Genomic DNA, 26,168 nt, shown 5'->3' on the forward strand with positions numbered 1-26,168 from the left:
TGGATCAAATCCAAACTACAGATATGCTTCAGCAAGAGGCTGTCACTGAGACTGAAAAGCTGAGTTTAATGAGGAGCGTGGCTGCTATGTTTGGGACCAACTGGCAGGCACAGCAAAGGAAGCCAGATGCGGCACACAGCTCTTTGGGTATGGCGTGTGTATGGTGACAAAGCAGTAGCTTTTCTATCAAAAGACACCAGTGTATTTGTGAAAATATGTTTTTGGAGAGTCAAATACAAGGTGCTTATTTTAGTAGCAGAAAGCCCCTGAAACATGCCAGCTCTGGAGTAAGCACGTTCTGAAAAGTGACATATTCTGTATGATTATTCCGGTATGCACCATCTGTCGGTGGCGTATCCAAATATTTATGTATTTGGATTCTTGTAACTGTTATGAGGATACTGAAGTTCATAAATCATTTCGAATTCAGCAATCATTTTGTTACCTCTCCGTGTTTTAATAGTGACGTCTTGCGTGTCCCCGCTAAGGCTGTGTCACGGGGAGCGGAGTCACGGCGTGATTATGCAAAGGACACGCTTCACACAAAAAGTCTGCGGCCAGGAGGTGCCCGAGGCCATGTCCCCTCCAGGGGCTGCACTGACTCCAGCTACTTCTTCCCGTTCAGTTTTAGACTGTGCCGTGCTCATTCAGCTCCACCCGGCCTTGTGCAGTGACTACACTTAGACTGGCAAATGCTATAATATGGCTAATTATGTTTAATGCAGATAATGTCGTATAATCAAAATAAAGAGTGGATTGCAAACAGATCCTTAAAGGGCACCAGGCACAGAAGTGACGCTGTTTTTATTACCACTGGCACCACTGAAGTGGTAGCAGCTGCTCGGCTCCGGCTGGTGCGGCCCCTTCCCAGGGATACGCGGAGTTTTCCAGAAGAAGGGCTAAGTGCATCGGAAGCACATTACTGCTGATAATAGTAATTAGCTCAGATGATCAGTAGAGCTCAAAATGTTTTGTAAAATATTATTATCTCAGTATTGCAAGTCTGCAAACTACGGCACAGAGGAACAACCAGAGGAGCTGCAGTTGGACTCGGGGATGGCCCCTGGCTGCTGCCCCTTCCCTTATAGCACCTCGTGCTCCCTGACTGACCCCAGAAGTAGTAGGGGCATCCCCTCCCTCCCTCTGCCTTCCTTCTCACGAGCATTAGACACTTCCAAAAGGTGGAGAAATGCACTGGTGTGAAAGCAAATGTGGGTGGGACGCTCTTGAAAAGCCATTGTTAAGCCAAAAAAGAAAACCGCAAGCCATAAAGGTTGACAAAGATCCCCTGCAAGGGGCTCTTGTTTTGCTGCATACATTTGTTTTCTCTTGCTTACTAAAGGGATAAAGTGCAATCTAGGTTTCAGAGAGAGATGGCTGATTAATCTGTCTGCCAGGTACATATGGAAATAAATTAGCAAATGGTGCATCTGGGATTAAACTACCGCAGAGATGATAAATTATGGCCATCTTCTATGGCTGTGTTACTGAAGCTTCGCTGGGCTGCTAGCACTCAGTTACTTGCTATTCACGTGGTATCGCCGTGGCTGTGGGGTGGAAAGTCTCTGCAGCTGAAGCAATTTTCAACGACATGCTGGTTTCGGAAGAGGTCTGGTCAGGCCTATGCAGTTATGCAGTACCCTTAAATTAGGCATAGACGAAGAGATTTGATTTGGGCCATCTTCTGTGAATGAAGTGCTGGGGGCTGGGAATGCTCAGGAATGGGGAAGGCAGGGGCCCGCAGGAGCTTTTCCGTGCTGTCACCACCCAGCCCTCACACCAAGCAGCACTGGCACGGAGTTAGGAGAGTCTGCAAGTGAGCATCCTCGGGTACTGTGTGCAGTTCTGGGCACCACTGTACAAAAAGGATGTGAAACTGTTGGAGAGTGCCCAGAGAAGGGCTACAAAGATGGCCTGTTCACTAGGCCTGTTCAGCCTGGAAAAGGGGAGGCTGAGAGGAGACCTCATCGTTGCCTACAGCTTCCTCACGAGGGGCAGTGGAGGGGCAGGCACTGATCTGTTCTCTTTAGTGACCAGTGACAGGACCCAAGGGAATGGTGTCAAGCTGTGACAGGGGAAGTTCAGGCTGGACATCAGGAAGAGGGTCTTCACTGAGAGGGTTGTCACACATTGGAACAGGCTCCCCAGGGATGCAGTCACTGCACCAAGCTTGCCAGAGTTTAAGAAGTGTTTGGACTGTGCTCTTAGTCATATGGTCTGAATTTCTGGGTAGACCTGTGTGGAGCCAGGAGCTGGACTCGATGATCCTTGTGGGTCCCTTCCAACCTGGGATATTCTGTGGTTCTGTGACTCTGATCCTCTGGCCTGCTCCTCTTCCCCACCCTTGGCCTGACCCAGCTGTCACTGCCGGTTGCACAACTCCCGGTTATCTTTGAGATCAAGACAGAGGTGAAGCACCGTGCTGCAGCTGGTGTTTGCATTGAACCTTACTCCAGCCTTCTCAGCTTTGTCCCTGCTTCTGCTGCGTTTAAACTGATCTGTAAGTGGCCAGCCAGCAGCTGAGGTGTACCAGAGGCGCCTGCAATGGGACATAAGTTGTAGTGCTGGGAGCTGCCGGGTGCATGCTGTGCTCCAGGCCCCATGGATTACACTGGCGAGCCCATCACAAGGCACGGGTAGCCATGGGCCATCGTACCTTCAGGCCTGGCCAGGTGCCGGAGCATGGCTGGGGCGATAGTAACTGGGTAACCAGCCCCTGGTTTTATCCCCGGTGTCACTCGTTGCGGTGCGTGAGCCAAGCACAATTAGGATGTACACGTTTGTAATTGAATAATGCAAGAACAGCGTGTCTCGTTCCAAGATGTATCGGTGGGTGCAGGTCTGTAAATCTGAGCTAGTGAGGACTAGCTCTGCTCAATTAATCTAAGCAGGGAAATATTTACTTGAAATAGATTTATCTTCCAGTGACTATTTGCAAATTTTGGTTAACAACAACAGTTTGCTTGTGGTATAATCATGTCAAGCAGCGAGTGGATCTCACTGTTGTTCCTGGCCTTTCCCAAGAAGTGTTCAGAGCAGAATGCGGAGTGAGTCAAGGGAAGCACGGGCTGATGCACGAACAGATTGTGGCACAGTCATCTATTCTGCTGTGCACTTCAAGGAAAACCCCTGCAAATTAGATGTGTGGTTTCTAAATGTACAGAGAAAGCTACAGAAATTACATTTGGAATGAAAAAAATAGATGGAAGCGTCTAATCCTGTCTCATAAACAGCTCACGAATAGCTGCTGCTAAAATACTCTGCTTTAAGCATGCATTTAATTTGTGCTCTGGGAACAAAATAAAGTTGCTAAGATAAAACATTCTAATACTGATTTATGTAAATGTATTTGAACAAAGTAATGGTGTAGTTGCCTATAGCGAATTGTTTGGAATATGAAATGGTATTTATGAGCTGCTTCTCTCTATATGAATACAATAGGCGGTAGGAGATGCTACATAAAGGAAACATAATTGTACATTCAAAATGGAGTCTGATGCCATGGTTGGTAAGCAGGAAGGCCAGCTGAACAGATTGCTGTGTGTCTGATAGAGTCAAGCTGGAGATTATTCTACAGGCTATTTAGAGCATGCGTTTAATTTAAAATTCAGATATGTGCCACAGATGACCACAACAGTCATAGCAGGGCCATGTATGATAATTCTGATTGTTTGCTTACATCTCGTATAGGGAAAAACTTCAAGTTGCTTTGCAAGCAGGAAACCAGGCTGTGTATCCTCAAAACATGGATGAAAAGAGAAAAACAATTGCAGTCCCCAGCTGCTACAGGCATATGGGGCCAAATACATCCCGTCTGTTGAAGGTTATGGAGTTATGCCAGCGATGACTTTGATCCCTTATGTCTAGCAAAGTGAAACCAATATGTCAATTTGAGACGTCCTGCTACCTCTGATGTCCTACCAGTGAAACACCACCCTGCACGTGGTCTGAGCTGGCTGATGCTGATGACCATCATTCAGAGTGGCTTGAATTTCCCAAGTGGCCGGGTCACAAATGTGAGCAACAGGGATATTTCAGAAATGTTCTGGTTCTTGCTATGCTCATGCATGTGAAAGCAATGAACGAGAAATTGACTTTTGCATCAATGAAGGCTTAAGTCTGCCACTTGCTCCTAAAAGTGTGCACACATCAGCCTGAAGCAGAGAAGACTAAGGCCCATCTGAAGCACTTCAACAAGGTGCTGCAGGACAAGGAACTGTTTCTGCATTCGGCATAATGCAAAGCATCTTTCACTGAAAAGCTCTTTCAAATCAGGACGGAGAATGGTGTGTAGAAATAATAGGGTTATTTGCTGTATTTGCTTTAGCATGCCAAAGTGTCTGTAGGTACCTGGTGATGGGCTGAGCCACAAAATTTGCATCCAGTCCTTTACAAGTTTAAGAGGCGTTTGAATCCCTTGCTTTGAACAGGGCAGGTTTCCCAGTCCCCAGCAGCTGCTCTCCTGGGGAAATCAGCCACTCCGAAAGTCAATTCAGGTGAGCACCCTGTGAAGATAAGTAAAAACTGAAAAATCTGTGTGTGCAAAATTGTGTCTGTTGGGATCCTAGGGGGATTAAAGTAAAATAGCACTCTGTTGTCTGATTGGGGTTGAGGCAGCATCTTTGCAGAGCCCAGTTCCTCCCAGTTTGTTGCAGACCAGAGCTAACCTCCCAGTGTAAGAAAGCTGCAGCCGCTGCTGGGCACTCGGTGGTGGCGACAGGATGGTTTGTGGAGACCAGAGTGGTGTTTTAAGGGCGGTAATGAAAAGTAACTCTCTGGTCTCATGCTTACAAACCGTTTTCATGGGCTGTTCATGAAAGTCAGAATGAGGTTAGAAAAATTATATAAATGCCAGTGGGATGTATCTGCAGGTGAGAGTCTGGCCAAGATGATGCTCTTCTGATGACATTGCATTAGACTGTGTGAAAGGCAGACCCTGGTAAACACCCTCCTGTAGTGTGGCTGGCAACACTTTACCCAAAATGATCCTGGGAGATGGTGGTAGTGTTTAAAATTGAATGGTGGACATTCATAATCAAATCACTTTGCGCTCATTCGTTGTGTAGTGCCTCAAACTGTCATGGATGGAGCTGCTCTGTGGTCCCTGCTTGCTTAAATGGGCCCTGTTATCTCAGAGCGAGGAGGTGGAAGGGGACAGCAGACCTGCTCCACAAGCTGCAGCCGGAAGATGGTTTGTTTTGCTCTATTTGTTCCTTTGTGACCACTCTCTTTTTGCCTGGGGCTTTCTGATCTGCACACTGTGTTACTTATGGACTGCCAGGCCAAATCTCTGAAGGCATCAGAGAAAGTACAGCAGGCTCGTGTTCAAATGTTGATTCCTGTGGTTCTGCCTTTCAGATCAGTTGGAATTAACTGCATAAACAAGAGGCCCTGGAAATTGAGTCGAAGCCACATGTACTGTTCCCTTTGCTCCCTAGTGTCTTTGGGAAGCCCTCCCTTTGCCACGGCAGGCCAAAAACAGGGGGATCACTGTGTCATTTACTGAGGTTGCACATCTTCCTTCAGAAACATCCAGCACTCAGTTGTGTCAGTAGCTCACCTATTTAATGTGCAGGGTATGGCTGATGTCTGTGAGGTGTCATGAACTGAACCAGTACACATGTGCCACCCAAGGGTGCTGCAGCTGCTGGCAGGATTTCAGAAGAAGCTCTTGGTTGGTCAGCAGTGACTGTAGCTTGGCCGTCTTTAGCCAAGATAAAAGCTTTGTTTGCTTAACGGGATCGAATTTTCCTCAAAGAAATAATTGAAACAATAGGAGAATCGCCCAAACCTGTGCTGAGCATTAGCAGATGAGCTGTTTTGAAATCGATCCATTTGGAAAGGAAATAATGTGCAGATTGGTCAAGGTAATGATGGCATTGGATGATAAAGTAGAAGCAAGGATGGAGAAAGCTTGCAAGGGATATAGTGTCACCTAAAAGCTTTACAGAAGTGCTTTTATTACCCTGAATCAGCTCGGCTTTGCACTGACACTTAGCTGTTTGCAAAAGAATTATACTTGCTTTTGAGATAAATACATTTGGCAGTGAACTCTTAACCCCTCTTTCGCGGGCTTCCTCTGAGCAGTGGCAGGGGAGAAGTAGATGCCCTCGGTTGTTCTGAAGGCAGCGTTAGACAAAGTGGGGAGCAAAACTCTGGGAGATAATTTTCTAGTGAGCAACATGCTTCAGGAAAATTCCAGTCATTATCGAATGTAATGAAACCTGACAAATGAGAGTTTCATAGGCCCTCCTTGAGATCAGCGTGATGCATCAAGCATGCTCCCAGCCTGCTCAGTGGCGTTGTCCCGTTTCACCATGAGAACCTCAGAAATCCTGAGGTAACTCTGGCCAACAGCTGATTGAAAGCACCCAATCAAGAGCTCCTTAAAGGGAGAGGAGAAATTATGCTGATTAACATTATTTTCAAGGAGGCGCTTTCCGAGTAGGCTGCAAATTGCATTAGGAGCGTTGGCGTATTGCAGGGACAAGCAGGTTTGACACTGAAGTGGCCACAAAGCAATGAGAGGAGTGGGGAGATGAAGGGAAGAAGGCTTTGTTGATTGTGGTGGGAAAACCGAGTTACTCTCAGCTGCGTAGCTACTCAGAGCACATGAGGTAAAGTGAATGATACTCAGTTTAAATGAAGAGCAAGCAAATATGAAGAGCAGAAAAAGGCCTTTTCCAAATCCTCCTATCCTCATGATTTACATCTTCACAGCGTTTTACAGGGCCAGTGTAGCATGCTGGCCGTGAACACCTCATCCCTTATGGTGCAGCGTTTCAGCGATGCAAACGGAATCAATACAGCAGCATCCTGTCAAATGATTGCTTCTCCCTTGACTGATTGTGCATTAAGAGCAGCCTTTCGGTGGTGGCCATTAGCACCTGAGACCTGGTCACTGGAGCTGACTGAGCTGGTGTGAGATCAATGGCGAGGGGTCCGTGTAATTGTCAGAGCTGGTGTAATCCTGCTGGGTTTCATCATGCAGCCTACGAGGAGGCGTGACTGCCAGGGAGGGACAGAGGGTACTGCAGCCCCGATGCTGTGGAAGAGGTGGGACGTGGACGTAACATTGGTGCCTGATCCTCTGGGCACATAGAGCACCTCAAGCAGTGCCTGGCTTTATTGCAGCCGTGTTTGAACAAGAGTGCTGTGGCTGTAGGTGAGCATGGTCACATTCCAGCAACAGGTGAGCCCTTCTGTCAGTAAACAGTAAAAATGACAAGAGCCACAGGACTGCAGTTCTGGGAGCTGCCTGGTCTGGTAGCATCATCTCATTTCATGACAGATATCCTCAGTGACTAAAGCTGATCCAGAAGATTGATCTGCGGTATTCTTCTGAGATCACTTGTTAAGTATTGCTCAGTTAGTGGTTCTTTGGGTGGTGTTTCAGCCAGAGAAATGGACGCTGGTGTGGTGGCAGGGTGCCTTGATGGCAGACAGAGAAGATCTGAAGCAAGAAGCGTTACAAGGTCAGAAAAGAAAATAAGCACTTGAAATACCAGTAAGATTGCCACAATCTTGCCTCTGCCTTGGAGAAGGAGTCTGTTGGCATGGCTGCTGTGGTGCAGAGCAGAACACGATGAACATGACTGCAATCCCAGAGAAGTTTGTTTTCCCCAACCTACTCCATTTTAGGTGTTTGCAGCATCCGTTCCTGTAATATCTGAGCTATATTTGCCATTGTTGTTCAGGAATGGCAGCTCATGTCTCCTATCAAGACCAGATCTGTAAGAAAGATCTCTGTTTGCTATGATGTAGCTTATACAGAAAAATATTTACGGTAGCTTCTTTCAGCTGTCCGCTTTCAAAAGATAAAGCACTTCAGTGCTCACTGAATGTCTGCTGCCTTCTCATCTCCCTGACATTCATTATAAACTGAGAAGCCCAGGGTTTTTTTAAAAGCTATTTAGATGTTTTCTGCTGTAACTTTCTCTAATAGATATATTCCTATTGATTGCAACGAGACATACAGAGTAGAACAGAACAGATCAATTGAAAAGTAAAGTTAAGACAGCAAGTACACTTCTTTTCCACTTACCTTAATGGAAGCAGTTATGGCTGAATCTATCCCAGGTGTAATGCTGCTGAAGTCAATGGAGTTGTACCAGCGATGAATTTGGCTCCTAGTGTTTTGTTTTGACCTTTTCAGAAGGTTGCTCTGCAGGAGCGAAACTATTAAACACAGCCAGTGATATCTTAAGTCGAAACACAGAAAAGGCAAAGCCGGAGTGAATATCACCTTTTTCATTAGGGAAGAGGCCTGACTTTTATAGAGTGAGGGCAAAAGAATTGATTCCAGATAAGAGCTAAACTTAGTTTCAGGTTTCCCTAGTGAATAACAATCCCAAATTGGCATGAGACTCGGACATCACTGCGCTCGCACGTGGCCGTCGGTGAGGGGTTTGCACGGTCCTTCTGTCTGTCTGTGGGGCAGGGCAGTTTGCAGGAAGGTGGCAGCTCCTGCTGACAGGCGGTTCTTCTGCTCACCAAAGATCCATGCACAGTGGCTTAGCACACACACAGGACAAGTGTCCTGAAACTGCCTGGCAGTGCTCGGGGTGGCGATCTTTATTAGCAGATATTTTTGGATTTTGGTAGACAACACACATTATTTACACACTGCCCTTGTCTCAAGAAGGTACAGATGAGAGCTTTGGAATATCACCACCCCAAGCCATTCTGTTTTCCCCCCTTGGATGCACTAACCCAGACTAAGAGATTGCAGCATACCCGATGGACGTAACAGGTGGCTGTGCAATGGGAATTGGCCCTCAGCCTTGGCACAGCCCTTCTGCTGGAGTGGTCGGCATTTTCCACTGAAATTTCAAGTGATCAGTGAACGCAGTGACTGTGAGTCACACGTGCTGGGGAAAAGGGCTTTGGTAACCAGGAGGGGGATAGCCAGGAAAGCTCTGTTTCCTTTCCAGAGAGCTGCATTTGGGAGGATGGTGAAAGCCTGGAGAGGTGCATCACATTGCAGCAGCAGCTGTAGCCCCCTGCCCTCCTCTGCCAGTGCCTCCTGGCCAGACTGCGGCTGCAGAAGGGCTGTCAGCAATTGCCAGCCCCCCGTAGCCAAGTGAAGAAGCACAAGTGCTGCAGCCATTGGTTAATGGAAAGAAACCATTAATAGCAAGAGGTGTGCTGGAGTGGTGGCCTTATTGAAAAGAAGTGCTGAGATTATTATTAGCTTAGTGGCATGACTCAGATTTCTCCTCTGGTACAAACTAACTTGTGTTCTCTTCTAATGAAGATCCTGGTTTTTTTGCTGGATAACCGAAGTTCAGAGCAGCAGAAGCAAGTGCTTGGTGCTGTCGCAGCCAGAGGGCTGTAGGGACGGTGGCAGAGATGCAACAACACCCTGTTTGTGCTCCTGTCCCTCTTCCCATGACTTCTCTCTCTCTTTTTTCTTCTATGAGCCCCTTTCCTTCTTCTGTGCTCCCCAGCAGCTCCTTCCAGCCATGGTAAGGAATTGCTGCCTCTGGAGGGACCTCAGGAGGCTGTTGGTCTGCTCCTGCACGGTGCTGCAGCGCTTTTGGGGGACAGTGTGATCCCACACCGCCTGCCTCAGGTGGACCATGGCCTCTGTTCATCTGTTCCTCCTCAGCTCCTTTTCAGGTAGCTGAGGTGAGAGGATTTTCAGTCAATTACAACCTCCATTTCCTAATTTGATGAAGCATTTACAAAGCCACCGAGCAGTCTCCCACAGCAAAGGCTTTACTGCTTTTGTAGAATATACTGCGCTGTGTTTACTAGTTTCTTCTGAAGTGTTATCATAAATAATTAAAGCTAAACTGTGCTTGTTAAATACATGAACAATGCATATGTTCAGAGGCATTATCCGTGCTTTAATGGCGCTCGTTTGTTTAGAGCCCTGTCCTGTAAGGAGGCAGCAGCCCTCGGCCTGAACCAAGGGCTGTGGGAGCTGCAGGGTGTCAGGTGAGGGACTGTGGCCTCGCTCATTTGCCCAGCTCAGGAGTTTACAATTGCTCTTCCAAATTCTTATAACCTGTTTCTAGCATTGTGGTGAACGTTGTCTGTTACGGTGCGATGAGATTCCTGGAGGAAGGTACTGACCTTCCACTGCGTGCTTCCAAGATGTGCAGAAGTCATTTCATGGGGTGACACTGCTACGGAGCAAGCTCCTCACACCCAGGCTGTCATTCTGCACGTACAGGAGAACCAGGTGAAGGCCAGCAACTCTCATATTTACAGCCACAAAGTTTTTTTTTGGTGCAGAACATGTTTTTTTCCTATTTATCTCACTGCCCGTGCATGCCCCCACTTGTTCCTTGTGGCGTTTCTTGCAGTATGCCAGTGCACGTGGGGCTCTGGCTGTCTGAATTTCTCTGACAAGGTTTTAATGTGTTGTTAGTCCTTTTGTGCCTACATGACACACGCATGTCAATGCACGCACTGCATGTGACTTAATCAGGACCAAGGAAATGAGGGCTGCACGGATGTAGGCACACAATCACCGTGCGGTAGCATCCCTTTCGTAAAGCGATCCAACTTCATCTGAGCTGGTTTTAGAACTAATTGCTGCATGGAGTCTCACAGCCATCCTGATTAGTGATTTAAAACTTCTGGACTCGGTAACTCTATCTTCATTAGGAAGATCTGTTTTTATAATAATTGTCTCTAAAGAGGAGCTGGGGGATTATTAAGAGATGGCATTCATTATCAGTAAAAATACCACGAAGAAATTTCCTAGACAAATGTTGATGTCCTGCATGATGTTAATTTTTTCCACAAGGAAACAGAATTTTATTTAAAAAGCTCAACTATCTTAATAGTTATCTTGAAAGCTAAATTGGATTTTAATCCTTAGGGGAAGGTCTGTGATTTCTAGGTAGCTGGCACCTGCAGAGCTTAGCAGCTGGAAAAGTCTAAGGCTGGTTGTTTTGGGGGAGAGAACCAAAAAGAAAAGTCAGAAGAAAAGGATGAGGAGGAAGAGGAAGCTTTGAGAAGAGGAGGCAAGGCAAGGTTTTGGTAGGATGTGACATCCAGGAAGCAGGCTAAGTTGGAGGGAAGTGAAATCAGGCTGCAGACACCAGCTTGGGAGCTTGAGGGGTGAATGCTGGGAGATGGGGAACAAAGGTTTATTTTGCATTTTGCTTTTTTTTTTTTTTTAAGTGGGTAGGTTACAAAAGGGCTTGCTAGCTAGAAGGTTTTCTAGAAGGTTTTGTGATGGCTCAATAGATGGCTTGCTGGTGGCAGAAGAGAAGCTGGGAGATGCCTCAGCATAGGAAGAGATGGGCAGTGCAAAAAGGTGAGCAACGGGAATGGATGGCTGCTGAATTTCTACAGAAACTCAATTTAGTGCAGATCAAAAGCAAGAACAATACACGGGTACATGGAAGCTGTAAGATCAGAGTCCGATGTCCATCTCTACAGTCACCAAAGGACTACAGGTATCCCTAGATACTTCTTAAAGCATCTGAAATGCTTTTACCGACAGACTTTTGTCTTTGTAGAGGATGTGGCTGTAGAGCGAGAGAGAATGAATAGATTCACTTTTTTTTTCTTTCTTTCCCTGTAGCTCAACTTTGCCTTTGTGATGTTTATTTTGGTTATTGTGGCTTGTGAGGCTTTTTTAATTAGTGTTTATTTCTTAGGCAGAGTGCTTGTGAGTGGTGCAGAATGTCATGTCCGAAGCTGTGGAAAATAATATTTCAGTGAAAGGGAATGAGACAGGGAATTTTCTCCAGGGAGATAAGTTTCTGAATGATTGTTTGTATCTGCATCTAGAATAAAGGAAATGAATATTTCTTATGGAAGCTGTGAGGTGGTCATGAGAACAAGGAAGCCATTATTAATTAATCATCAATTATTATTTTAATATTTATGTAGCACCGTGTGGCTGGTGCCCCACAGGGAGAGAGGATCATCTCTCTGCTTGAGGAGCCTACATTCTAAATTTAACCGTGGCAAAGACTGCTCATGGCAGATGATGTGTTTTCATCATTCTCTGCTCTGCCTCAGCTTTTCAGTTGAATCCCAATTTAATTCCCCGTCCCGTAATTCTTCTTTTGCCCGCTGACGGAGGGGAGCCCGCACTGCGCAGGAGTGGTGAGATCAGAGTCTACGAGAGCACAATCAATGCAGTAAACAGAGAGGCAGGATTAGAGGTCTGATCTCAGAGCTGTATCTTGCAATCCTTACCCAGAACTGCAATAATGTAAATAAAACCGTTCCAAGAATAACCAGTGTAGGATTTGATGCCAATTTGGAAAGGCCTTGCCGGGCCCTCAGGCTGGAATCCACATAAGATCATTCTTTTTTTATTTTTTCTTCTAAAACCTTTAAATTGACACACTTAATGGTGAGACCTGGTGGTAGCAATACTGGGATGTTTGGTGTGGATGTTTGCCGTGGGCTTACGTCTCTCTGAAGCCCTGTTCCTATTTCTATGCTCTGATGCAATTGTTTCTGGATTTGCCGAGTCTATACCTGGTGCTATGCTCAGCTGGCAGCAGTCAGCAGGGGAGTGAACTCCGATGGATGTATTCTGATAAAAGATATATATGTAATTCCTAGTAATTAGCTGGTGTATCACAAGGGCTGTAGTGTGAATAGTTCTGCTGAGCGTCAAACCGAACTCTTTGATTCAGGGAATACGCGTATGTGACAGCCCACTTGAAGTGGAGTGCATTTGAAAGGGCAACAGAAAATATGTAATACCAAGAGAAACCAACATTTATGTAAAGTACCCATCATTGTCAAAGCACCGTGTAGTGGCTAGAACAGAAACTGGGAGTCAAACAGTCGAGGATCTATTTTTGGCTCCGGCATATCTGCACTGAAGTCAAGTTAATTGGAGCTAAATACAGAAATCTCTCCATATGTAGGATTTCTGATCCACTTTCAGAACCCAGTAACAGGGATATGCTACTTTGCTTTTCTAGAGAGCGCTGTGCCCCTGGCTGCTCTGTGCCACCGCTGCAATGTCCTGGGCCTTTCGGTGGCTTTCATTCCTCTGGAAGTGAAACGGTGCACAGAGAGGGCTGGGGGAGTGTGCTGGGGGGAAAACAGACCTGTCCCTTCCCTCTGCTGCTAACGTGCTGAAAGAAGGTAACCAGGGAAGAGATGCAATAGAGCAAGGGTAACCTTCAGTCAGGACCCCGGTGAGACGAATCCCCTGCCGTAGCTGCCCTCCCTGCTCACAGGCACGCAGCGTCGTCTTTGAGATGACGCTTCTGAAAGTACCTGGAGGCTTTGTCAATACTAACTTCACTGAAAGTCAATTAAAAGTCACTGAGGCTTGGGCTCTTAAATCTTTCCAATGCTTTTCTTACAAGTTACCATCAGTACTTGAAATCTAATCTGTTGGTTGTGCCTCCATTGCACCATCCATCTAAGGATCTCTAATCAAAGCTGTAAATATCTGTAAATCTGCAATACCTTATGAATTCTCTATATTGACTTGAGTTTTGGGATGTTTACTGGATGAGTATATTGATTTAGGTTAATAGGAAAAATAACCAAGTCAGTAATAAAAGCTCAGGGTAAATCGCTTTTCCATGAAAACGGTTGAGGGGGATGAGAGGCAGCACCAGGACAGACGGCTCCTGTACACGAAAGGTCTGTAAGTCAGCGTGAGCAGCTGATGTAGGAAGTCCTTCCCCATCGTGGCAGAGGAGAGTCCAATGGGAGTGATTGGGGTGCCCAGGGTCTCCGTGGGAGCTTCTGAACGGCCTGCCTGTGGCCACAGTGCCCATTAGTGTATCTGTTAAGTAGCGCCTTGGTGTAAGGCGACTGTAAGGGGACTTCTTCCATTGCTGCGACTAGCTGCTGACAGCAGTCCTTGCAGTCTGTTGGGTAAGCAGGGTCCGTGCCCACGATGTTCCCTGGGGCTACCTGTCGCTGTGGAGCTGTGGGGCTGCCCCCAGGCTGGTTAACAGCACGGTGCCTCACGCCTGAGGAAGGTGGGATCTGAACACCAGAGGTGTAGCTGACTGCAGCGTGCTTCGCCGGTCCTGTGCACGTGCAGGAATGTGTCCATAGGTTACACATCTCGCAGCTGATACGGATCTACGCCATTTTGCCTGAAGCCATTCTGGGGACTACAGCGCAAAGGATCAGTGATTTGCAGGGAAAGCCGGGCTGCCTCACACGGTAACGTTAGCCTTAGCCACAACACTGGGAGCAACAGAATTTGCAATCAGAGTGTTTTTTTTTTTTTTTTTTTTTTTTTTTGTCAAACTTCTTGGGATATTAACTTACATTGTTCTAACTCAAGCTCTTTTCCATGTGGTTTATAAAGCAAAAGAGCTATTTTTTTGCGCTATTAATTTCCTGGAGCACAGTGTATTGCTTTCTTGTTTTAAATAAAGCTCCTGCTCTATTTTGGAATAACATAATGAGTGAAAAATGAATTTATCCATCCTGATGGCAGGACAACAATTTGTTACACTGCCAGCTGGACAACCTGGATCAGAAACAAATTTGGGTTCCCAGGCTCTGTGCCAGAAGAGCTGAGACATATTTTTGAGGTGATGTACTTGGACTCCAGGGGGAGATTGTTGACTGAACTGAGCTGCTTTCAGAAATATCCTGCCAGCTGATCCACAAAACACCACTGGTTTTTGCCTCAAAATGGAGAGCTCTCCTGGCCTGCACTGGCTGTGGCCGGTTAGGAAGTGCTCCAGAGGAGCTGGACGTGCAGGTGAAGAATTTGGGACACTGAGTGGAAATGAAGGACTTTCTGGATGTATGTTCACTGTTATTTATCACTTATTATTGAAGTATCGACCCAAATACAAGTTGTCATGTGTAAGGCTGTTGAAGGGGGGATTGTCCTTTTCATGTGGAGCCAGAGCTGAAACATGAGCATAAGATGTCCCAAAGACATCCCTTCCCGCTTTCACCACCCCAGACTTGACCTAACTCATGCCACTCTGTGAAACCACGTCTCTGTCCCTTCCCCATAGCCTTCCCTACAGGTTCTGTGACCCTTCCTTATCCCCCAGAACATTTTCACTTGCAGACTCCAGGTGTAAGCCGGGAGGCTGCAACCTGCACTGGAGCACCCCACTGAGGAACTCGGTAACTCTGAAGCTGCAGCTTTTTTAAAGGTCTGCACCTGCACAGGGCCTGATCCGGTACATCCTGAGCCTGGATGAGGCTCTCAGCTGCTGTTCTCTCCATGGATAAAGATATTGTCAGCTGGAACGATCTGCTTCCACATTTTGTATGGACACATTAAGTGCTTGGAAAAGCTCCAAGTGCTTCAAGTGAGAGTCTGAAGCAAGATGTGACTACAAGGGAAAGCATGTTGTTAGGGCTGTTTCATAGAAAGAGAGCACCCTTTTCTCACATCTAGGTAGACACAATATTGGTAATTATGGCGGTATGTTTAGATGGTCAGTGATGGGTATGTTTATATGTTGTGTTTTATTGTTTATGTGTAACTTCAGTTACTTCCAAAAATGTAGGAGTAAGTGTATTAGTAGCAGTCTGAGCAGTAAGAAGCATCTATAAAATCAAGGGGAGTCTCCACAGACACGAGCCGTGTGTTCTAGCTGCATGGTAATTCCTTACTGTTCACTTACTACAAGGAATAGGGGCCTTCAACTAAAGCTGTCAGATGGCAGGTTTAAAGCAAAGGAAGAACTTTCTCCACAGTCAGTAATTAAAACATAGAACTCCTTGTTACAAGATTTTGTTGATGCTGAAGCTCACATGAACCTGTTTTAGACAAATTGATAGAAAAAATATATATATCTTTGGGTTTATAGCATAACACAGCATCTGCTAACATCTTTAGTTGCAGAAGCTCCTAAGCAACAGGTTCCTGGACGTACGGGAGTACACTGCAGTGTGTTGCTGTGCATTGCCCTGCTCTTCCTCAGGATGGGACAGGAACCAGGACGTGGGCGAGAGGAACTTTGGGCTGAGCAGCCTCTAAACTCTGGTGCTAAAGGCTCAGTGGAGTTATGTGACAGGGATGGAAAGGGAGAAATAAAGGTAGAGGGTTGGATGCTGATCTAGTTAGGGCTGGCATAAATCCAAGGATGCAGTGAAGCAGAGCACAAGAACCACAGATCACTGGGTACCTGAAAGGGGCTTCAGCCCACCTATGTGGCTATGTACCGGGAGCGTGCAAGTCCTGGTGTGGTGGCAGAAGAGCAAGCAGTGTGTCACTGATGTCAGTGCTTGTTCCAGAGCATTTGTTTTGCATTCTCCACTATTGCAGTAGTGATGATGATAACCAGAAATAAGTGAAAGTAAGGATAATACAGGTAATCGCCAGCCTCATCTGGACAATAGTTAAGAACTTTCTCACTGTGCAAAGTTGTGCTTTCCCTCTAATTATCCTGTAGCTTGGGGAGTGTATAAATGCTGTCTTTGGGTTGGAACTGGCATGTGGTAATGGATGAGTAGAGGCCAATTTCTTATACAAGGAGGTGAGCGTTATGCAATTCAAATGGGACATAGCTTTTCCTTTGAGTTTAATATGTGAGTTTTTTGCTTTGTGAGTGTCTGAACTTACCGATTTCTGATAAGGGTATATACTTTGTTTTAACAATACAACCAAAGCACAGAGGAACCCAACCTTCCTGACAGATAAGCACACACTAGGGTCTTGAGAGCCATGAGATTATGTGCTTTGGAGAGCTGAGGAGCTGCAGGAGCAGTTTTCCAGTAGAGATAACAGCTGCACATGTTGGGTTGGGCTGGGCTTGCCCACAGGGTGCAGTGTGATCCAGCCGCCTTCACCTCAGCGACACCAGCTGGCTCCTGGTGGTGGTGTGGATTACCTCTCTGGTTGGTGCTCACTGTCTGATGTACCCATGGCATGGCAGTCTCACGTGAATTTACTGAGAAGAGCGTCACAAGGCCTGCAGGTGACTTCTCAGGCCAAAGTCGTCCACAGCACCCTCAAGCAGATGAGTGACGTTGACCACTGAAGAGGCACCCTCAACCAGATGAGTGGCATCAGCCAGTCGAGAGATTAATTTTCAGTCATAGCTAAGTGTTGGCTTTGTTCCATGAAGTTAAAAGTTGTACTGTCAGTTTGTTTGCTCTTCCTCCCCCGGATTCGGTATTCCTCTGATTTTGCAGCCAGCTGTGGGTTGTTTTTATTTGGACCGGATCGTGTCTTGGGGCAAAACTGACATCACTGCTGGGTGTTGTTAGGGAAATGAGGAGCAGGGAGGCGAGTGCAGGAGGTGCCTCCATTTCCCACCACTGAACTGGGAGGTGAACTCCACTTGCCAGACAGGTTGGTGGGGTCTGGCATGTGACAGGGTTTCAAAGCAGCCCTTTGCCAACACCCTTCAGCTATGAGAGGCTCAGGAATCTTGTCAGGTGGAGAGCTGCTGATAAGTTAAGACTTGCATGCTATGTGGTGTAGGCTGCTCCAGTGCTCTCTTAGTGTTTGTTGGGGGGTTTAGGTTGTTGGGTTGTTTTCTTTTAATCATCATTTTAAAGAGCAGTACTAGCAGGGCAGCAGGGATTCAGCACATCTGTTGTAAATTCAGAATCATGGATGTAAATAAATGAAGACTAACAATGCAGTTGTCGGTAGGTCGTAAAGCCCTTTGCTTTAAGCAGTACACAAGTTCACACTCTGCTGCGTTGTAACATTTCCAGTTTGAAAGAGTGATCATTAAAATTGCAATGGTTATTTCATTTGTGAACTTTCCTTGCCAGCCCCCTTTTTTTCACATTTAGTATTGCCATGATGTTGCTTTGCATCTCCCACCCTTTACAGATCACCTTGCCATATACCTTATACAGCTATGTGACTCCCGGCTTTCCCTTTTATCTAGTTGTTTTTGACCTTTGGAATTGGGTTGTGTAACCAGAGGTGCGAGTAACGTTTTTTTCCACTGAAGATGAGACACGTGTTGTGTATAAAGACAGTGCCTTTAATGTCACTTTGTAGTTGCTAGTTGAACACGTCGCAAGATACTAAGCTGGTACTCGTAGATACTGTGAGCAATTTATCTCGCAGAGAAGAGCACCATGTGAAGAGAGCCGGTGCCTGTTGCAGCGCTGCGAGCAGCAACAAACACACTGCTCGCACCAGGGACGTTGAACTGTGGCCCGTCTCCTGCTTCATGCTAAACAGGATAACAGAAGTATTCTTAGAAATGCAATGTTTCTAAACATATCAGAGGCATGTCCAGCACCTAAAAAAAAAAATTAAAAAAAAAATGTGTTTTTGAAGTTTTTATTTTAGCACAAATCCTGAATGTTCACAGGAGTATCAACAGGCTCTGGAGATGGCTTGCTGTCATGCTCTTATTTCGTTAGACCTGGCCTTCCTTTTGAGGCCAGACTTCAATTTCAGAAGAGTATAATTTAAAGCTATTTATAGCACTTCATGATCACCTGTAACTACTAATGAAGAAGATCGGGCAGCAGAGAAATAAACACGTATCTGCTGCAGCTGCTGCCTCTTTCCTGAGGGCAGTGAGAGAGAGGAGAGGCCCGGACACTGTAGCGAGGCACCGGTGTGAGGCTGTGCAGGCCGAAGCCGGCGGCACAACAGGCTCTGCATCCCAGTGTTTAAAGTTTACTTTGCTGTTTGTCTTAAGTGGGGTCAGTGTTGTAGTGAATAATTTATAGGCAGCATGAATGAGCTCATTAGTCACCTTTTCAGAGCTTAAATGAGTTTTGCGGTTATCATTACACAGGCCTTCTGCTCAGTGGCACAGTGAGATGGCAGCGTGGTGGTTGGCTGCCCAGTCGCAGGACAGCCCGTCCCCTGTCACGGCCGGGCTGGCTTTTGTGCTCTGCCCAAACCCCTGTCTGCTGCCCAGTACTGGCCCTGTAGCCTTCAGGGCCTTCCTCGGCGACAGCCTCTGCTTTGGGGGTTATATGTGATGTTTGGTTTGACACTGTTCTGTTTTTCTGTTGTATTTCTTTTTCCTTTACGGAAAAAAGCACTGAAATTATTGGACTGATGATAAGTGGAATAAGTGAAACCCTACACATGCGCACAAACAAAAAAAAAACTACTTTTCTCCTCTAACATGCTTCAAAACGTTGTTATGGCCATTGCATTCTTTGTCTCTGGTCCTTGAAATGCTTGTGGAAGTGCTACACTGCGCTGGGACCACCTGAACCTTAGAAGTAACCATAACTATCTGTGTCTACAGGGCTGGGGATTTAAAGAAACAGTATCCCCAGCATTACTTGCTACTGCTTTGGCTATCCAGGCCCGTTTTATTCTCATGGCTGTGCAAAATCTGTGGAATGAGAAATTTGTCTGCAAAAAATCTGAGGCGTCAGACGCGCCGTATCTAGTGGCTAACTACCACTGCTAGCTGACGTTACTTGTTGCCAAAAAGACCGGAGCAGTGCTGAGGGACCTGGTAAGTTAAGGACCCAGTGCTATGTCAGCCCACACTGTAATGATCCCTCGTCACTGGGGAGCAGCCAAAAGCTGCTTGCAGGGAAGCCCACCTAACCGAACACCAGTGCTGTGGCCAGCGGGTGGTTCACTTGCCATTGCTGGAAACAGAAATTTCTGTTCAGATGTGGGTGATTTAGGTTGGTTTCAGGTGTGTTTGTTTGTTTGTTTGTCTGCTTGTTTATTTTTTGTTTAATTTGTTTGTTTGTTCATTTGTTTCTTTTTTCATTTGTTTCTTTTTTCATTCCTTCAACTGCAGTCTCATTGCTTTCTGTTCTGCTTCCTGATGTGTTTGGTGCACTGGTATGTAGTGTTGAAAACACATCAAGGATAGAGGTCTGCTTAATCATTTTATGTCACTTTGCTTGTTTACCCAACCTGCATCCTCGCAGCAGCACTTGGCAGGCACCACTGTAGGTCATCCTTGCTTGTACTTCAGCAGTGCATCACCTCATAGAGGCTATCTCCGTGTTGATGCAGTCTGGGAATCTGGACCCGCATCTCACAGGATTTCCTCTGGGAACGGTGTTCAAGAAATGTACAGGAAGAGTAGTGCTGAGTGGTGAGGAGAGGAAAGCACTCTGGAATATCCTGTTGTACAATGCGCTGGAAATCAAGCTGGGAATCAATACAATCATGGCTAGGAAATCCACCCAGTGCAAGCAAATGGTCAGGGGAGGGTGATCAGCTCTTAGCTTACAACACCAGCGATAGCAAACTGTGTTATATGTCAGTTCCTGCGGTCCTCAAACTATGAGTTGTGAACACAAACCTTACAATCAGTGAAGTCTTCATGGAACTAAATTTTGCATGTATAGGTACACAAATAAAGGACAAAATCCTGAAGTCTTTGATGAAATTAACAGCTTGTATTCAGAAAAACTGAGGCAGGACTTGAGATATCCAGAAATAATTCTGTCTCAGTTTTAGAAATTCTGTTGGCAATACAATTTAGAAACTTCATAAAATAACTTAGTCCTCCATTATAGTTTCCTCCCCCAGATTGTGATCTTTACTTTTATGCAATGTTGGCTGCTGCTTTTCTTCCACCTTGCTTTTAAGAACAAAAATTCAGTTGATTCCTTGTTTTGCTGATTACTTGTATATTTGACTTCAGCTGCCAAGTGGTAAATACTGATTTTGAGATAACTTCAGACGAAATTTTGCTGCATTACACCTGTGCAGCAGATAGCAGAGTCTGTGCAATGAATCCCAGAAAATAGTTCCAGAAAATAGTTCTTTATTTTAGTTCTTTTTTTTTTTTTTTCCCAGCCTCCGCAAACACCACAACAGTAGTAGAAGTACTCTCTTATATTGCAGTTAATTTACCAGCTATGTTAGATGTGATTTCAGAGCAATATAGCCATTGCAGCTGACGACTCCAGTTAGTTATGTTTATCCCAGCAACATTTTAGTTCCTGCTGGCTGGGCTACTAAAATAAGCTGCACTGGCAGGAGCTTGCCGTTACCAGCAAAAGCTAGGTTTATGCTTGGGACCCTCGTGTGTTGGTGTTATTACCCTGGTAAAGCATCTCTCATATGGACGTATTTTAATAAAGGTACATAGGACAAACTAGCATGCGAGATATTCTCCTCCCACTGCACTCATGTACAGAAACACACTTGCTGGTAGCTTGTCAGCTGTATATAATTTTAGTGCTAAGCATACTCATTTTCTCAGAAGCTGCGAGCAAGTGTTACTACAATAACATCGTAAATGTGCATACATTATTTTATAAAGGAACTATTTCATAAAAGCTCTGCATTTGATAATAAAGTCAGTGTATTTCAGACCGTGAAGCAGAGATGCTGTAGATATTTTTGTTTCACCTCACTTCTGACGAAGCTCCATTTCGGTGCGCCTTTTCTCACTGATTCACTTCTGTTTCTGTTGGATTTCTCCAGCTGGGGCAAATGAGAACTAGAGGGATAATTAAATGAAAGGTTGGGAAATGCCTTCTAAATCTGATTTCCATGTGTCTCAAGTGAATAAGCAAAAGATAGATCTCCTCTCAGGAAGCTGGAGTAAGCTTGGTCTCCATTGTGTATGCAGCTTGCATCCTTAGCTAGTGCTTGAAGTGGGAGAAGCCAGGGGACATGGGGCACGGAGGCAGGGTGAAGCAGGCAGATGGTTAGCTCTCCTACCTCTGCAGGGGGCAGTGACTTCGTGTGGAATTCGGATACAGCTGTTTTTCTGCCCCAGAACTGGGTATGGTGCAAACAACAAAACCAGGTTGGTCTGCTGTGGTCAGAAATACCGAAGTGTTGATCCTGCAGGATCAGGGTCTGTATCAGACTACTCATTGGTATGCCATCAGTGAGGGTTTTGAGTGTCTGCTCCTGGAATGAGGGGACCCAGTTACAGCTGGGGCAGATGGAGGCATTAACGTGTATTTGAATGTCGTGTGGTGAACAACAAAAGGCAGTGCTGGGCAGTGCTGGTGGCGTGAAGGAAGGGTCCAAGGCTGCAGAATGGTAATTGGAGAAGGGCACTGGTAATGGGAATTGTGAAAGAGGAAACAAGCAAACACATATTGTATTCATGATTTAGTTTTTAATGGTGCCTGAAGGTGTTCAGCAGCTCCATGCAAGATTAAATCCATTGCCTCAGAGATAAAAACAACTTAGAAGTGGCAACACTGATAGGGGAAGCCAGCACAGAGGCAGAATGGGAACAAATGAGATGGTCAGCGGATGATGTTACGACTCTGAGATGTCCCAGTACAAGAGGCTGATCACAGCAGTCACAGGGAACACAGGGCAGCAGCCCCATCCGCTTGTCTTTGTACATGTGCATCAGGGGCCTTTCAGGATTGGGTGGGTTTTGGGCATAGCTGCACATCCAGTTATAAATCCAAATGAACAATTAACAAACTGCAGCAGAACTTAGGTAAGAAACTTGCCTGTGATGTAGGGAGAATAAACACTGACAGGGATGCCAGTCAGTGAGGACGTAACAGTTGGAGATCGGGTTAGGAACAGGGCTTAAGGATGAGTGTAAGAAGTGCAGGTCTATCGAATGGTGAGATTGGTGGGGTCAGATGGCAACAGATAGAAACCTATAGTGAGGTCATGTGGCATGGTTGGAATACTAGCAAAGGAAGGTGGTCGCAGCTGAGATGGAGAACAGAGGTGGGTAGCTGAGCTTCGGAGGGTTGGTAAAGAGCCTGTGACCCTTGCTGTGCTCATTTTGCAACGTTTGCTTGTAGGGGGTTATCAGGGATTCCAATCTAGAGGAGGATAAGAGATGAAGGAGTGCAGGGAGATGGGTGGAAATCCTCATTAAATAAGATACCGAAACATCTGCGGTTGGTATTCTGAAATCTGAGTGGAAAGATTAGGCTGTTGTATATTAGCCCACAGGGCTAAAGTGCAGCTCTGCACTGTTGGTACTTCTCGTCAGCCTTTAGTGCTGCATATGCTTTGGTCCTGATGTACAAACAGTTTTCATCTTTCAGTGTTGCCAGTCTTTTGCAGAACGAGTTTGTGTTATTCCTAGCTCACAAATGGAGGCATCAACACCCAAGTAAATTTGGTGGCTTGCTTAAGACTCCGGGGAGTTACTCGATGGATGTGCTGATGCTGCTGGTTTCTAAGCCAGCCGTGTGGCTTGGAGAGGGCGGCAGGCCCTCTGAAGTTAGTTAACCATTCCATTAACAAGTCAGGGAAGCTGGGGGACACCCTCACCCCAAGAGGCAAAGATACCAGAGTTGTCACTGGAGGAGTCAGCCAGCAGCTCCTTGCTGCTGAGTGCAGGGTGAGGGGGAGGCAGCAGGAGGCACCCATGCTGTGCCTCTGCCCGTAGCCCTGTGCCAGCCCCCCAGCCTGGGATGCAGGATTCGTCCCCCTGCTCCCCGAGGCCTCTTGGTCCCCAGCTGCGGACCCCTGTGCTGGCTTTGCTGTGTGCTCGTCAAATGCCTCACATTGGTGCTTCGCTGCAATCCCGACTGTGTGTGCTGGGGAAGTTCCTCCCTGCCACGGGAAGGGGGTAAAACTGGCCTTGTTCTCCCAGTACTAACGGGGAATCTCTTCCCTAATTCTGAGCAGATCTGTGTACCTGAACAGGATACACACAGAGTAAGGCCCTACTCAAGGTGCAATATGCTCTATATACCAACCTGTGTCTCGCCAGGCTTCCCCCTTCTCACTTCAGGAGTACTTCTCATTAGCTGAATTCTCCAAATGCTAAGACACTTGACTTTTACAAGTGAAAATAGATGTGATAAATCTCCTCTCTGGCTGGCAAAGAGACGTGTTGATTCACAAAGAGAAACGTCTGAAGCGTTTGGAGTAAATTCAGGTGGGTGGAGTTATGACTTGCTAATTTAGTTTGGGTTTGGAACAAAATGGCCATGAGATAAGAACTGTGTAAACTCCAGGTCTGCTGACTGCTTGGTGCTGGAAGCAGCACGGTCACAGGGCAGGGCTGCCAGCGGTAACAGCGCAGATGCTGCCTGGCAGGTACTGTCTGCACCCTGAGATCCAGCTGCCGGCGTGTCTTCTTGAAAAATGCAAGAATGTGAAACAGCAGCTCACTGGGTAGGGGAGGGAGAGCTATCGGCAAAAGGAGGTCTTAGCGAGTTATGACAGGAATTTTGTGTTTGAGAGAATAAACGAAACACTTCTCGGCCCTGCACTTTGAGAACCAAGTTGTCGCTACTCTCCTGTCTGAGAGTTCGGCAGATGTTGTAGAGATTAGAAAAGGTAACTGATGCCTCAGAAAATGGCTAAATACGGGCACAGAAATGTGGTACAGTGTAGTGGTGATCCTGCTTAAGCAGGATAATATTGACTGCGTGGGCCAGGAGAGAATTCCTGCAAGGTCTTGAGACAGCTGTCCTAACTTTTCTAAATAAAATTGCTAAAATACTTTGCTTCTTGGCTTAGGGATAACTTCTGTGTCCAGGACTCTACCAACATTCCTGTATTTCTAACAGGTATTAAGTTGCTTATAGATTCCTGCAGCAGACCTTTTCTATACCGAAGGCAAACTGATTTTGAAAGTATGCTAACGGTGTGAGCCTTGCTTACTCAGAGTAGAAAGTCCTTGACTGAGCCCCAGAACAATGTCTGGTGCTCGCTCTGAAGGCGGACAGCTGTGCCGTAACGCTGTGCATCACAGAAGCTGCCCGAGATCAAACACCGCACAGAGGAGGAGATCACATTTACCCGGAGCTGTCTAGACTGGGCAACTTCTTCCTCGTGTTTAAGTCGAGTTAGCTCACTCCGATCAATCTAACTCAGCTGATGGTGAGGGGTTTATTTTTTTAATCAAGTCAATACCAGCTGTGTCAAGGGGCGAGCTGTGTCCCGTGTAGGGGCAGAAGAGGCACCGTTCCTCCTGACCGAAATCGGGCCCGATTCGGAAGGACCCTTCCTGAGGCGAGGGCTTCCCGCTGCTGTTGGACCCGTGCAGCCCCGCGGGGTCCCGCGGCTCTCGCAGCCCCGTGCGGCCGCTGCCGGCCCGGCCCCGCGGCGCCCACCCGGGGGTCCCTCCCGCGGGGGCTCTCCCCGCTGCCGGGGGTGCCGCCGCCCTCCCCCCCCCACCCCCCCCGGCCCTGCCTCCCTCCCTCCCTCCTCCCTTCCGCGGCTCTCCCGCCCGGGCAGGCCCAGCCCACGTTTTCGCTCTCTCCCCTCCCTCCCCTGGTCATGTGTCGCCTTTTTTTGTTTGCGCTGGAAACAATTTCTCGCTCTCCGGCTCGCGCCCAGGCGGACCCGCTGCGGGGCGGCCCCGCGCCCGGGCCCCGATGCTGCCGGCGGCGCCCCCTGCGCCGGGACCCCCGCGGCACCCCCGGGGCTCGGGCTGAGGCGGCGGGGGGGGGGGGGGGGGGTGTGGGGGGCGCGGGGCCGCTGCCCGCCGCCGAGGGGCCGCGCCGAGGCCGCCCCCCGCCAGGTGAGTCCCGGACCCCGCCGCCAGCGGGGGTCGCGCACGGCACCGGCGGGGCCGGGAGGGGAGCGGGGAGGGTCCGGGTCCGGAGGGTCCGTGCCCGGCCGCAACTTGCCCGGGAGTTGCCGCGGGGGGCGCGGGGCCGGGAGGGGCGGGGGGGGAGTGAGGCCGGAGCCCGGCCGGGAGCGGCGCCTCGGGCCCTGCCCGGCCGCTGACATCTGGGCGGCAGCGGCGGGGTGCGCGCCGCCGGCCGCCCCCGCCCGCCCCGGGCACCGCCGGTCTCCTAGCAACCGCGCTGATTGGCAGCGCCGCTGGCCAATGGGCGCGCGGCCCCCTCCGCCGCCCCGGCTGCGCGGCGAGTACGGAGGGAGCGGGGCGGGGGGGCCGGCACCGCCCCCTTCCTCCCCCCCCCCCCCCAACTCGGCTGCGGCGGCCCCGCGCCCCCTGCCCGCTCCTCGCCCGGCCGCGGGTCCCCGGCCCCGTGTGGCCGCCGCGCCTTTGTCTGGCGGCGGGCAGCGGCCGAACCCCTCCCCGTGGCAGTGGCGCCCCCCTCACACTCTCCCCCCCCTCCCCGTGCCGGCCGCGCCGAGCCCCGGGAGCGCTCGGTGTGGTGAGGGCCCGGCGGGGCGGGCTGCGGAGCGCCCGGTGCCCGGGGAGCAGCCGCCGTCGCCATGGCAACAGCGCCACCAGCGCAGCGCCGCCGGCTCCCGGGGCGCAACTCGCGGAGGCGAAGTTGTGCCGGCGGCAGCGCCCCGCGCCCCGCGCCCTGCCCCGCCGCGGCCCCGCGCCCACGGGAGCTGTGAGCGCGTCCCCGGCGGTCCCCAGCACGGGGAACCTGCGCCCTGTGGTCATGCGGGAGCTGCCCGTGCTTCACGTGCGCTGCGAGCCCTCACCGGTTTTATTTTGCTTCTG

General features: G+C 48.2%; 1 protein-coding gene across 6 annotated transcripts in view; it reads left to right on the plus strand.

The window, feature by feature from the left end:
• FOXN3 (forkhead box N3) overlaps positions 1 to 26,168 on the plus strand; it is a 197,404-nt gene that overhangs the window by 40,428 nt on the left and 130,808 nt on the right. For 5 of the 6 annotated variants that reach the window (XM_032188726.1, XM_032188731.1, XM_032188730.1 and 2 more), the window contains exon 1: positions 25,224 to 25,262. The exons of the other annotated variant lie outside the window; for it this stretch is intronic. The gene's annotated coding sequence lies outside the window, so the exon portion shown is untranslated. Of the gene's footprint in view, positions 1 to 25,223; positions 25,263 to 26,168 lie in introns of those variants that run through there. 6 annotated transcript variants of the gene reach the window in all.

The sequence above is a fragment of the Aythya fuligula genome, chromosome 5 (genome assembly GCF_009819795.1).
Source record: "Aythya fuligula isolate bAytFul2 chromosome 5, bAytFul2.pri, whole genome shotgun sequence".
Lineage (NCBI taxonomy): Eukaryota > Metazoa > Chordata > Aves > Anseriformes > Anatidae > Aythya > Aythya fuligula.